The sequence below is a fragment of the Megalobrama amblycephala genome, unplaced genomic scaffold (assembly GCF_018812025.1).
Source record: "Megalobrama amblycephala isolate DHTTF-2021 unplaced genomic scaffold, ASM1881202v1 scaffold386, whole genome shotgun sequence".
Taxonomy (NCBI): Eukaryota; Metazoa; Chordata; class Actinopteri; order Cypriniformes; family Xenocyprididae; genus Megalobrama; species Megalobrama amblycephala.
Window position 1 is genome coordinate 50,553 of NW_025953354.1, and position 14,355 is coordinate 64,907.

Sequence of the window (14,355 nt, forward strand, 5' to 3'; positions counted from 1 at the left end):
CCCCGTTTCGACTGACAGGCACGCGATCGGTCCAGCCATCCTACTGTCAGACTAGCGCGCCTTATAAAATAAAACTCCCATTTGCGTCTCTCTTTAAAAGCCAATAAAAACTGAATCCATATAGGTAGCACAAAAATTCTTTTGCATACAAAACCAAAGACTTTAAACTTTCATATCAAGCCTCCAACATGCTTCTGTTGCGTTGTTTTCATCCTCTAATGAGTCTGAGTAATATGCGTTACAACAAAAACAGCACAGCCGCTAACTGAATACAAGTATGTATATTTCACGTGCTCATAACTTCATGAAAAATGCACAGATCATAAAAATGGCACATCAATATTTAAAGCAGACTCTCAAGATTAAAACGAATCCAAAATCAATATAATATATTGCGTTGATCACAAGATATTACTCACGGAATGATTTAACATACTTGGCTAAAAACATGTCTCTCATCTCTCCGGGATGCAGTGTGTATCCAATGTTCCCGGACCCATCCATGTTCGTTTTCCAACGTGGAATAACACAAAATAGATATCATTTTAAAGCTTAGAATCTCATCTTTTTAATGCATCTAACCATTTTGTAAAACTCCTAACGAGTGCTGAGAAGCACCTCTAAACCGGAGTTTACCGCCCGTTGGCGCCACCTGGCTGAGGAAAAAAATGAACAACAATTTTTCAAACTATTCTTTATGCTATCACCACGAAATTTGAACCAGATGCATCTCACATATAGGAGAGCATCACCAAAAAATTTTTTTTTTTTTAGCGATCTTATTGTGTTCCTGAGTTATTCCATGTCAAATAATAAAAAAAGAAAAATTATTTTTAAAAAATTATATATATTTTTGTCTTTTATCAGCTGTTTCTCAGCAAGAAAATGTCCAAATGTAATGTAATTTATATTTTCTTAAAATTTTAAATGTTTTCTATCAAATGATACCTACCTTTTGACTCTCCTTGCTAGAGTTTTGGAGTTATGAGTCTTTACTTTTGTGTGTGTCGCTCAGAAAAAGAAAAAAAAAAACCCCTCTAAAAAAGCCTTCAAGTCTTAAAGTGTTAATTCAAATAAATACTTTCAAATAATTTGAGCTTCAGCCTGGTTTAGCATTTATATATATAAAAATGTCTTTGGTCAAATTAAGCTGTAAAATAAATAGTTTATTCCTTTTATTGCAATGGATTTTGAAAGATATCAACAAAAAAACGGGCAAAAAACTTTAAAAGCGATTTTCTCAGGTTATCAATTTGAAAAAGAGGGCAGACAACCATAATTCAAATGGTTATATCTTTAAAACCATTCAAGGTATGACTTTGACTAGGATATCATTTTAAAGCTTATTGTCTCATCTTTCCATTGATACCAAAATCTCAATTTTGAAATTTGGGTCACTGTGACTCATTTTGCTGGATCAGGTCACATATTCATGAGTTTTGGAGGGGGAAAAAAAAACTTTTCACAAATTGTTTCACAAACAGTGAGTCTGTCTCACCTTCGCCGGACTCCATTTCCCAGCATCCCTCTGGTTCCTCACCTGCACTCAGTAACCAATCACGCACTATAAAAACTCTCACTCCCTGCACCACAGGGTCTGGTCTCGTCAATGTAGAGCACAACGTCAATGGAAAGTGCAACGGCTATGGATCCTTCACCTGCAAAGACATTCATCTATTCATTCACCAGCTAAGTGACTGTTCCAAAGTGCTTGTTCATTGACTTCACCTTCATTCTCCGTTTGCCAGTGTCTGTGCCTCTGTTTAAATAAACACCTGTTGATCACTGACCTGTCTGCCTCCATCTGTATGCCTGACACTAATAGCATGCATTGCCCAAATAAAATGTAGTAGAACAAGAAATCAAAGTTTTTTGACGTCTATACATTACATTATCAATGTCACCGGAATGAGGCAACTCATTTAAAAATAATAATAATAATAATAATAATAATAATAATAATTTTTTTCTACTTGTCATTATTCAAGGTTATTTTAATGTTTAAAGGATGAGAGAGAGAAAAAAAAGAACAAAGATAAACTTTTTTTTTTTTTTTTTTTGTGAATATAATGTGTTTCCCAGATCTCAATTAGACGCAGTGGTGGTAAACATGTCAAAAGTGTAGTTCTCCACAGCTGTTAGCTGAGGCAATGGTTAACCTGAGATTTAACGTACATGTACTCCGCATCTCAGCGGAAGGACGGCTAATTAACACAGCATCTGCTCCACTGACCACAGACTTTCATCCCTTCAGCAGCTCCCTCTGGGTATCTTCGTGAGAAACATCTCTTATTAAAAAAAGGAGTGGGCAATGAAAATTTGAGCACGAGTGATCAATTTGCAAAACTCTTATTTTCTTTTTCCAAGCCTATACGAAGCTTTAAGCAAGTTATAACAAATCAATAAAACTTTTTTTTAATCAAATAATACAATATTGATTGTTGTATCATCCAGCGACCGTTTTAAGAACTGTTATCGAAAAGTGAACAGAATCTATATCTCTCATCGCCTGCCATGTTTCAAACACATTTCACACCCCTTTCACTTCTGAGGCTGGAGATGATGACATCCTTAAGCCAGTATGTATACGTCACTGCTTTCATGTTCTGCTGTGAACTTTTCCATTTATGATTTCAGATTGTAATGATGATGAGCATTATTTTTGACTGATATATACATACATACATATATATATACATATATATATATACATATATATATATATATATATATATATATATATATATATATATATATATATACACATATATATGTGTACATACATACAACTTTTTAGAGCTAAGGAATGTATTCTTCATTACAACAACACCATAAAATCATCAGTTTCTGCTTTTTTGTTATAGTTTTTAAAGTCTAAGTGCAATGAACTAATAACTGCCAGCTGTACGTTAACTTAGGCAACACTTTGTTTTCCTTAAAACATAAAATCGAACTTAAAACTAAAATTCAAAACTTGATTTTAATTGGGTTGAATTCTATATCAAATGCATTTATCTACACTAAAAAAAAAAAAAAAAAAAAAAAAAAAAAAAAATTGTGTAGGGTTTCCTGGAACAATTTTCACTTAGAAATTGTTAGTAAATTTTCAGGAGAGCTTTATTGAGAGACATATTCTATCACTGGCACTTTAATCCATACTGTGAACCTTGGCAGGGCCTGAACGAACTGGTGAAAATTGATTGAAAGAGTGTTCCATTCATCCACATATCCAAAAACAGGTGTTAAATCCAACGAGAAGGCTGTAACTTACTCTTGTGGGTGTTTGACATGCCATTGAACTGCTCCGATCTGATCTAACGGCCTTTGAAATTAGCATGTGGGCTAGATTGGCAGGGTCTGTGCTGTCAAAATCAATTAAAGCATCGAACATAGAATGTCACTGAATTGTATAAATATTAGTGGGAGTAAATAATCATAAATACAGCATATTTGCAAACTATTGTTTTACATTGCTCTTTATAATTTCAGCATGGAAACTACAAAAACACCTGTCTGCAATGATTTGAATGTTCATAAAAAAACTGGTTTCAATATGCAAACTGAGAAGTGTACAGGCCAGAAGAGCAACATATCAGTTATACCAAATATTACTTATTAAAGGTACACTATGTAACTTAAGGCACTCTAGCGCTTAAAAAAAAAAAAAAAAAACTTCATGCATTTTGAGGAAGAACATTGTTTTGGTTGTGTGTTGGCTCTGCAGAACTGTGCGGATGAATATGGTTTGCAGGACCTGTGAACACATGGGTTGCGACCGAAATCACATACTCTTGAGTAGGTATTTATTTTGAATAAGTAATTACTTCATGACCACTAAAAAGTACCTTTTATAAAGTATGAGTGTGTGTAGTATGAATGTAATCTGGACGTAATACATTGGCCATGCTGTCATTATCATGTGACCTATCAGCATCAGTTGTGTCACTTCACTGCCATTCACAAATCATCTCCCATGGCCTCATGGGATATTAAAGTGTCCATCGAATGCAGACTTCAGAATCTCGCATGAAGTAATAGGTGGTCCGGGTACTTTTTGCATGCTCTTTTTTATGTGTACTTGGACATACTTCTTTTGTCACACAGGGCCCTATTTTAATGATCTAATCTCATGGTCTGAAGTGTATGTGCACTTAGGGTGTGTCCGAATCCACTTTTGCTAGTTTACCGATGGAAAAAATGGTCGGCGCGCCAGGCGCATGGTCCAAAAGGGTTGTATCTAGTCTCTTTATGAGTCCTGAATGTGTTTGATTGGTTTATTGCACATTAAGTGTCATCTCCCATTCCCTTGCACCATGCACTTGCACCATGGCGGATTGCTGTTCACATGGTCGAATACAGACACCCTCACCCTTACGAGTTATTTTTAAAGGGCGTGTTAGTAATGTGAACCTATAGGCGGGTGCACAACGCGCGCATACTCTGCTTGTTACACACACAGGGACGCACAGCAGCACACAAACATGCCAAATATTAAACATAAAAGTATGACAATGTAAAATATCATTATTGTGTACATAAAGATAAAAATGCCTACATGTCATAATGCATAATCATTCCATTTATCAGAATTACCTACTTAAGTAATGATAAATGAAATCGACTAATTATTTGACCAATCTCGGCAATACACACATGTATTTAAACTTAATAAATAAATACTGCACCATTGACTTTAGACTAGGTTTTTGTTGGTCAGTGGCACTGTTGTTTTCAGTTACCTCAAAATAGCAACAATGCGCCTGAACACAAATCATTTTCAGACCAGCACACCCATGGGCGAACAGATGGGTGCGAGTGCATTTGCTATTTTAACAACGTGGGTGCTGGACGTGAAAATGACAACAAAAAACACTTTCGTCGTGACTGGCGTCGTATTGCGCCGGGTGTATGATAGGGCCCATACTGTTTTTCACCTACTATATAATAGGGAAGTATGCGATTTCAGATGCAGCCATGGAAAACCTAAAAAAAAAAAAATATCATCTGAGCATGACTAATATCATGCTTTTTGACTAATATCACTGATATTTTTAAAATTATTGACGTTACAAAAGTTATCATGATTATTGCCAATCTGATACAGTCAAACATTGCAATTTTTTATGACTAATATATTGACAGAAGAGAGAGAGATTATCCTACTGCTCATCAAACATCCATGTGCCGACCAGGGCGGGCGAGAGCCGTGAGGGAACGGCGAGAGGCCGGTGGCGCAAGAGTTAATGAGCTCCACCTGGGAGGCACACCGGCCTTGAGTCTCTCACAGAGGAGCTCCGGAAGCATAAAAGGAGGAGCGACGACAGTGAAGGACGAGAGAGGACCAGGCCTGGACTTTACGCTATGTTTTATTATGTTTGTGTGGCCGGCAGACGTCCGCGAGGGTCTGCCGGCATTACTTTCGTTTTGTTCTTTGTTTATTTTATTAAAGATTATTGTTTTAACGTTCGCCGGTTCCCGCCTCCTTCTTCCCGTACATACGAACTGTGTTACATTAGTGCCGAAACCCGGGAGGAAGGAGGGACATGCTGTCGGAGAGCCCTCGCTGCTGAGGGGGATCGCGGTGCTGTGGAGTTTGGGCAGCGCAGGAGTGAAGACCGCGAGAGGCTGCCCGAGGCGGTGGTACTGGAGTTTTGTGAAATGTGGGACGGAGACCCCGGTGCCATGCTCCTGGGACGAGGTGGGGTGGCTGCCATCCTGGAGGGAGCGGAGGAGTGCCGTCGTCTGCCGTGGGCCGGAGACTGCTACCGTCCGCCATGAAGGGGAGGAAAAGGGGACGGCGGAATCGCTGCCGGCTGCCCTCAACAGGAGGAGCCATCGCTGGCCATCAGGAGGCGGTCAAGGATCGGGCCGTCCACCGAGCGTCCAGTGCCATCGCATGGCACCGAGAGGAAGAGCCTCTCAGCAGGCTGAGGACCGAAAGGCAGTGTGTCTGGGAACCGGACCCAGAATTTTTTTTTCTTTCTTTTTCCTCTTTCCCCTCTCTCATCCTGTCGCTCCCCTTGCTTTCATCTCCTTTCTCTCGTCTCGTCTGTCCTTACCCCCAGGAGCTGCGGCCGCCGAGACAGGCCCCCGGGGGGGACTAATGGGGGCGATGGGGGTATGTGACGACCAGGGTGGGCGAGAGCCGTGAGGGAACGGCGCGAGGCCAGTGGCACGAGAGTTAATGAGCTCCACCTGGGAGGAGCACCGGCCTTGAGTCTCTCACGGAGGAGCTCCGGAAGCATAAAAGGAGGAGCGACGACAGTGAAGGACGAGAGAGGACCAGGCCTGGACTTTACGTTATGTTTTATTACTTTTGTTTTGTTCTTTGTTTATTTTATTAAAGATTATCATTTTAACGTTCGCCGGTTCCCGCCTCCTTCTTCCCGTACATATGAACTGTGTTACAATCCACTACTAGGCTTTTTAGCAGGCCCCATGTCAACCTTTCTTGCTCATTGTGACATCTAACCTATGCCACTTCCACACCATACACACGTCAAAGTAGCCAGAGCAACCTTTCTTTATTTACGGATATGACGAAACACACATAGGCGAGTGATGTATGGATGCAATTTCCTGTGAAAACTATCCAGTCAAGTCTAAAATATAACAGTGGAATTATAAGGTTCTATCTGCATTCTAAGCAGTTTTGAGATAGTAAGCTTCAAACTTGTGCATTCCATACTCCTTTGTAGGTAGAACCTTTTTCTTGTTTCAAAAAAAAAAAAAAAAACTTAAAAAAACCATCATAATACTGTAAATTGTCACAGAATACGAATATGCGAATAACTCAATTTTGACAAAAAATGTCAGATAGAACCTTATAATTCCACAGTGACATATTGCAAATGCTTTCTATAATTTCTGTGAGGAGAATTCACTGTGCCTGTTTGCTCACAGTATTTTAGTGCAAAAGCCTGCATCTTATTATCTAACCACCTCCAATCCACTTCAAGGCACTAGTGGTGTATTTAAAATGACAACACAGAAAGTGCATTAAATAAATGCCGTTATCAACAGGCATTCATTTTTAGTAAATGTATTTATAATAATCCCCAATTTTGAATCCAGTCTGCTTTGTGAAAGCTGTCATGCAACATTTTTTTTTTTCTTTTTCTTCCTTTGAATGTTTGAATGCATGATCCTGACAGGCTTTCACAGGAAAAAAAAAAAAAAAAAAAAAGTAATGATAAAACACTCAGGAATGAGAAGTTGGTGGAAAATGAATGTGAGAAACTAAGTAAATGTTTGTCTCTAATAGAGAAACAGGCGAGTCAACAATTTAAACATTGTTAAAAAATGACCGAACATAATTACATTTTTTTGTTATAAGATAATGCACAGAGCTAAATATGTGAATGTAGTCATGATTTATAAAAATGGAATGAAGCTGAAGAGATTGTAAGAAATGTTTTCACACCCAGTATATTGTGTTCACAGTGTATCATGCAAAGACAAACAAGATTTGTTGTGTAAGAAAGAACAGCAAAACGTTTCTCTGAGGGTACATTTTTAAACAGTACACACTAAAAGTGTGTGAGTGAATCTGCCCCAAAGAGTAAGAAACGTTTGCCAAGGTTAGTTGTTCAGGGAGAAACTTTGCAGTGTCTGCAAGTACTGAAGAAAAGAGCAAATTTGTTCTATTTCCACTTGCAGTTGCTGAAAGAGGAGTAAAAGGTGGTAACGTGCTGGTAAATTAGAAACTGGATGTTTTTCAAGCAAAAGATGGTACAATAGTTTTATTGGGTGTTTTCATTTTTAGGAAGATCTCACATTTTACAGAGCGGACAAGTTCTGGATCATTTTGCATTTTGATGTGACGTAACGGAGCACCCAAGTGCATTGAATCAGAAGCTAAAGAGGTTCAAAAAGGAGATGCATGACTATGTTAAAAGCTTCTGTGTTGTTTGTCTGGTAAATCTCTCCAAAACTACATCAGGGACACTACAAATATATCTCTGCTCGCTAAGTGGTCAATAATGCACCCAAATGTGTATCTCCAGGAGCAGGTTCTAAAATGAAGCTGCTCAATTGAACATTTGAATGCCACTTTTTTTTTTTTTCTCCTCTCAATAATGTCAAATTAAATTATGTAAACTAAAGCTAAAATTGTGACTAAATGCTTTAAGTACTAAAGATTTGCTGATGTTTATCATTAGCTGGAATTCCATCAAAATGTGGAGTGAAAGTTCGCAAAAAAAAAAAAAAAAGTTCCATCAAGTTCTTTGAGCAGATGACAGTGGTATTGGTAATCTAGTAAACAACTGTAAATAAAACACCATCAGCAAAATCAGCTTATTAGTCATGTGGGTTTAATGTTTACTATCAGAATTTATTTGTCAAATGTGTTTCCATCTCCCATTATTCGCATAAACTCTTTTTATCGCAAAACCACCAAAAAACAGCTCAAGTGAGCATACACAACTTTTTTTGCAAATTAAGGGACTTTTTTCTGAAATTTGGCGTTTCCATCACTCGTTTCTAATGTGAAGCTTCAAAATACACATAAAAACAGGGTGATAGAAACAACCTGGTCTCATGACGAAAACGAACCCGTGGACATGTTTTCCCGAGTCTTGAAATACGTACCAGTGAGTACATATCGCTGCAGTTTCGCTGCAAAATGTCCACTGAGAGGCGCTAAAAGCGTGTTCCTTTTTTTTTTTTTTTTTTGCCAGAGCAGATAATAGGGTGAATGCGGTACGTTTTTATGACGTTGCTTTTTAGACGAATCGCCGCGGTTCTCGATTTGACATTTGCGCTTCGTTGCGTTTTAAAATAGCGTCCCACGGATGCTACGCCTAAACCTACCCAATAGCATTAACAAAAGCAAATGTGACATAAGAAGCGTCCGCGATCGTGTACCGTTTTTCAGCTCGTTTTTTTTTTTTTTTTTGCCTTTCGCGGGATTCGTACCCAGGCAGGGGGGGTGAAGGAATCGACTCCTCATCGTAAGTCCAACTCCGTTTCGGCCGAGCTACCAAGCAAGCATGGTTGCGGCCAAAAAAAGCAAAACGCGTAGAGCCGGAAAGTCCAAAGTACGTTCGTTTACAAATCGGCACTCCGGTAAGAAGCATTTTGAAGTCGTGACATTGATGTTGCGTGAAGAGATGTCAAAACGAGGCGTTACGAATCCATAATCTGTTGTCGAAACTGTTTGTGAAAACGAGCCAAATTGCTCATTGACGTTTTACCGGCCTCTAGCGTTCGTTTCTGTCGGAAACTGTGGCCAGACGTACGCGCCGGTACGTAATTTTGTGTCTCGTGAAAACGTGCCCATGGGTACGTCTCTCCCATGAGACCAGGTTGCATAGAAACATAGCTGTCCAAAGATCACATTAGCTATGTTTCCATCCACCTATTTTATGCACATTTTGGGATATCGCTGAATGAAAAGGCTAACGTACACATAAATTCTAAAAAAAACAAAACAAAAAACGTATGCACTCAATTAAGTCGGATAAACTTTTATTTCGATAAGAAAACATGCACATAAATTAAAATGGAAACACATTTACCAAATAAATTCCTAGATGCGTATCGAAAAAGATATGACTTTGCGATGGGACGGCATAACTGAACCAACCAGCAGACCGATCTCATTGCACAGCATCTGAAATGCTGTTTTGGTTGTTCTGAAATGCCTGATCAAAGTCTGTTGTCAAAGTAGTTCAGTATAATTACCTCCCAGAACTGTCTTACACGACTGTGTTCCCAAACAGCAGGCATTCACCTCCAAAAGCAAGATAACGTTATTGTGTATTGTGCACTCTCTGATGTGCAAGTAATGTATTATATATTAAACTATTATATACAGTGGCTTCTCCTACTGCAACAACTTTTTTTTAGTGATATTTAGCTTCCAGTATCAGGAAGTGATGATTTTGTTCTCTTCAGCTCACTGGATGGAAGCAGTACTTTATTCACAAATGTTTTATGCAATATTCCAATTTTGCGCATAAGTTAAATTCACAACTTTGGATGGAAACATAGCTAATGAAGAAACCCGAGCTGAGTGAGTCTTTTCCTCTATATGAAAGAGTTTCTATTCAGTCAAGTGTGGTTAATTTGAAATTAATTACATTTTGTTGTGTCTTCATTAAACTCTTTACACCTCCTTAATTACCCTGTCATTTAGCAATGCATCTCTGGGGTCCAGCTGAAGTCCAATTCATTGTAATATCCAATTCATTTCAATATAAGAAAAAATTTGGCTGACAAGGTAAAACCCCAAACTTTAGTTTGAGTGATCTCTAGCAGAAAGAAAATGAGTATTGATCCCATGTGTGTCGCTCCTAACCATCTTCACTATTTTAATTGACCATGTTGGCATCCTTAGGGTTCAGTTTCTGTCTAAAGACATTCATAACAACGATCTTTCAGTTCACAGACAGTTGTCAGGGCAACAGGAGGTGAGAGGAAAAGCCATAGAAGTTAGTCAATTTGCCGAGACCCTGAACATGCCCGCTGATAGACAGGCCAAGTAGGGGGGGATTTCTCATTCTGGATATTATTGACCTCAATCAATTTTTAAGTGCCAAATGAGAAAACCAATCCCTCACTTTGCTATTCAAATTCACTTCTCGAATTACAGCAGCACAGTGTGCAGTAAATATGGCATCAAATGCGGGCAGGCGAGTGATAGTGATGTTACCGGTCTGCATAAGGCTATATTGAAGAAAACATGCTCACATAAACACGGCACTCAACTCTCCCGCTGGGATCTCTACAGCGAGCTATAAAGACTCTGTAGGGGCTTCATTTCCAACAGTGGTAGATTCATCAAACTGTTTGTTGGGTCAATACCTTTATATGAGCTAACAAATGCACTTTGATTGTAAAGGTGCATGTATAAAGCATGCAGCAAATTCCACCTTTATTCAGTTTTTCCTCATTGTTTTAAAGGTGCTGTAAACTAGGAAGCCTCTGCAGTAATAATAATAATAATAATAATAATAATAATAATAATAATAATAATAATAATAATAATAATAAATGCACTCAGTTTGAATAAAGACACTCAAGTGAGAATACTACTGTTTATGAACACTCTTTATTTACAGCACACATGTAATCCAAGCTTTTAAAAACCTGCGGTGTCTACTACAGTTTTAGGGCTTATGGTGTCACAGACACCAATATTTTAGAGATTCAGAGAAGATTAATCACTGTCTGGCCAACGGAGATAAAGGTGAGGATCATGATATTTCTGAAGTATTACAGCATACCGTGAGTGTAAAAGTTTGCTATTGTTTGCTTTTGGGATCTGATAAAATGCTTGGATCCAGACATTTTGATGTGTTACATCAAACTTAAGGGGATTGTTTTTATTGAAGAACACAGCATATCCCGTAACTGCAAAATGAATCATTGTTAATTAATGTGATAAATCAAAAAGCACAGTTTCTATTAATAAAACATGCAGCTTTGTCATAATTACAGGAGAAATTCCAGAGGAAGTATCTTGGCAATATGGGAGGCCTTCAAATATTGTGTTGGACAATGGGGCCTCGAGTTAAAAGCACTTGTGAGCAATAGTTTCTCGAAAACCACAAATGTGAGATGATTCATAAAACTAGTCTATCAGAAATGCTGTCTATCTGTGATTCATTTTGTTCATTCAGATTTGCCAATAACTTTGGAGGGTTGTTTTTATAGAGAGTATAGCTGCATTCCACTTCACATTTGTGTGCCTTTTCCTGACTTCCCTCCATCTCATTGACTCGGATGTATGTCATTGTTTATGTTGTATGAGTGGCCACTACTGGCGGAACCCATGCAATGGATTGAACTGGAACTTTCTACGCCCTTGAACACATTTGGAATCTGCTATAAGCTGATTTATAATTTACATCTCTTTTTTTCCTTATGAATTTGTTTGAATGGCCCAATTTATATGCCAATAGGTGTGGTGCCCAATTCTGTTCCTTGAGATTTACCTACTTGCAGAATTCAGATCCAACACACCTGTCTGTAATTATCAAGTTCTCCTGAAGATATTAATTAGCTGCTTAATTTGCGTTTGATCAGGGTTGGAGCTGAACTTTGCAGGAAGGTAGATTTCTAGGAACAGGATTAGGCACCCCTTCCTATAAGTATGCTTGGGCTGTTGGAGAAAATATATAAAATTACACATACAAATAAAATATCAATATAATAAACTACTGTATGACTGTGTAACAGTCAGCTTAAGGTAGTAACGTGTATTATGTAAAATAAGTAAGGCTATCATACAAAGTTGTGTAGGGTTTACAAATCCTCAATACTCATCTTTCTTTATCTGTCTGCTGCTTTTGACACCGTTAACCACCAGATCCTCCCATCAACCCTCATGATGGAGGGAATCTCAGGAAACACACTCTAATGGTTCAAGTCTTACCTCTCAGGGTGCCGTGGAGGGGTGAGGTGTCTAAGTCGCAACATCTAGCTACTGGGGTGCCTCAGGGCTCAGTGCTTGGACCACTTTTCTTCTCCATCTACATGCCGTCACTAGGATCTGTCATTCAGATACATGGTTTTTCCTATCATACGTGTGTTTTTATATGATGACACACAACTCTACCTCTCATTCCAGCCAGACAATCCGACAGTAGCTTGGCCTGACAGACATTTTTGCAGGATGAAGGACCACCACCTTCAACTCAACCTTACGAAGAGAGAACTGCTTGTTGTCTCAGCCAACCCAACACTTCTCCATTCAGCTAGGTTCATCAACCATAACTCCCTCCAGGACAGGCAGGAACCTTGGAGTTGTGACTGATGATCAGTTAAACTTCACAGACCACATTGCTAGAACTGCCCGCTCCTGCAGATTTGCCTTATACAACAATAAGAAGATCATGCCTTTATTTTTGGAGCATGCTACACAACTCCTTGTCCAAGCTCTTGTTCTGTTCAGACCGGACTATTGAAACGCTTTCTTGGCAGGCCTTCCAGCATGCACTGTCAAACCTCTGCAACTGATCCAGAATGCGGCAGCAAGAGTGGTCTTTACCAAGCCTAACAGAGCGCACGTCACACCTCTCCTCATAAAACTGCACTGGTTGCCAACTAACACTCGCATCAAATTCAAGGCACTGATGTTTGCCTACAGAACAACCACTGACTCTGCACCTCTATACCCAAACACATTGCTTCAGACTTATATGCTCTCCAGAAACTTGCATTCTGCAAGTGAACAATTCCTTGTGGTGCCATCTCAAAGAGGCACTAAATCACTTTCACTGACCTTTACCTTGACTGCTCAAAGCTGGTGGAATGACCTGCCTAACTCAACCCGAGCTTCCTAAGTCAACCCGAGCTCAACCCAAGTCTTTTTCAAGAAACAGTTGAAGACACAACTTTTAATACGAACACTTACTATTCTATACACCCATAAAGAATAACTTGCTATGTGTACTGTGCTAGACTAACTGGGACTAGTCACAGCACTTGCATATTGTTGCCATTTTTGTTAGCTTGAGTGCTTCTATTGCTCTCCTTATTTGATTAAATGTAAAATGTTAAATGTGGGTGGGGTAAATTAGGCGTAATCTGCTGTGACATCAAAATCATGTTGAATTGTGGTCTATGAAGCTGCCTGAAGCATACATACGAGTTGACTCACTCCCTCTGTCAAAATCGAGGGGTCAAGGGTCTGTCCCTATAAACTTGGTGGAACAAACTTCACAATGACAGCAGGGATTTCACTGAGGGGAAGTGCTTAGATAAGTTTGTGAGTGTGCATCTAAAAGAGAGGTGTAACACACTGCAAATGTGGCTCAGGGAAGTTAGCAAACCTCTAAAATCAATCAAAGCACCTTTTAAGGAAGAAAAGAGCAAGATAATATTTTTTTTAAAGTTCATTAAATCAGTGATATCCTGCCATTTGTTTTATTCATACAATTGTCTCTTCCAACATCAATTTCACGAGTCACTTTTTTCTTACAGGCGTCAGCACTAAAACATTAAAAGACTTTTACTCCAAGGTTTGGAATGAAATGAAAAACTCCAGCTGACATCTTTCAAAATGGCAGGCGGGAAGAATTAAAGGTATAAAGTTTAACAACCCAGATTCCCCATAACTCGTCTGATGGCTGAGCATCTACTCTGTGCCGACCGGCACAAGGGCAGTGGCAGTGGAAAGAAACCCAGCTGGCATCAATCTGTTAGCTTCTCACTTCACCTTCACAAGGAGAACAAAAGTGCAAGAGGGTGAATTGTAGGTGAAATTACTTCCTAACATTAACTCTATCATGCAACCACTGCATTGCTCTTGTTGTCCTAGCATGAAGATGATGCTTCAACCAGAAAATCACAATTTCTAGTCTTTCAGGATGATGTATCACCTCACGCTTCTGGAATTCCTAGGAT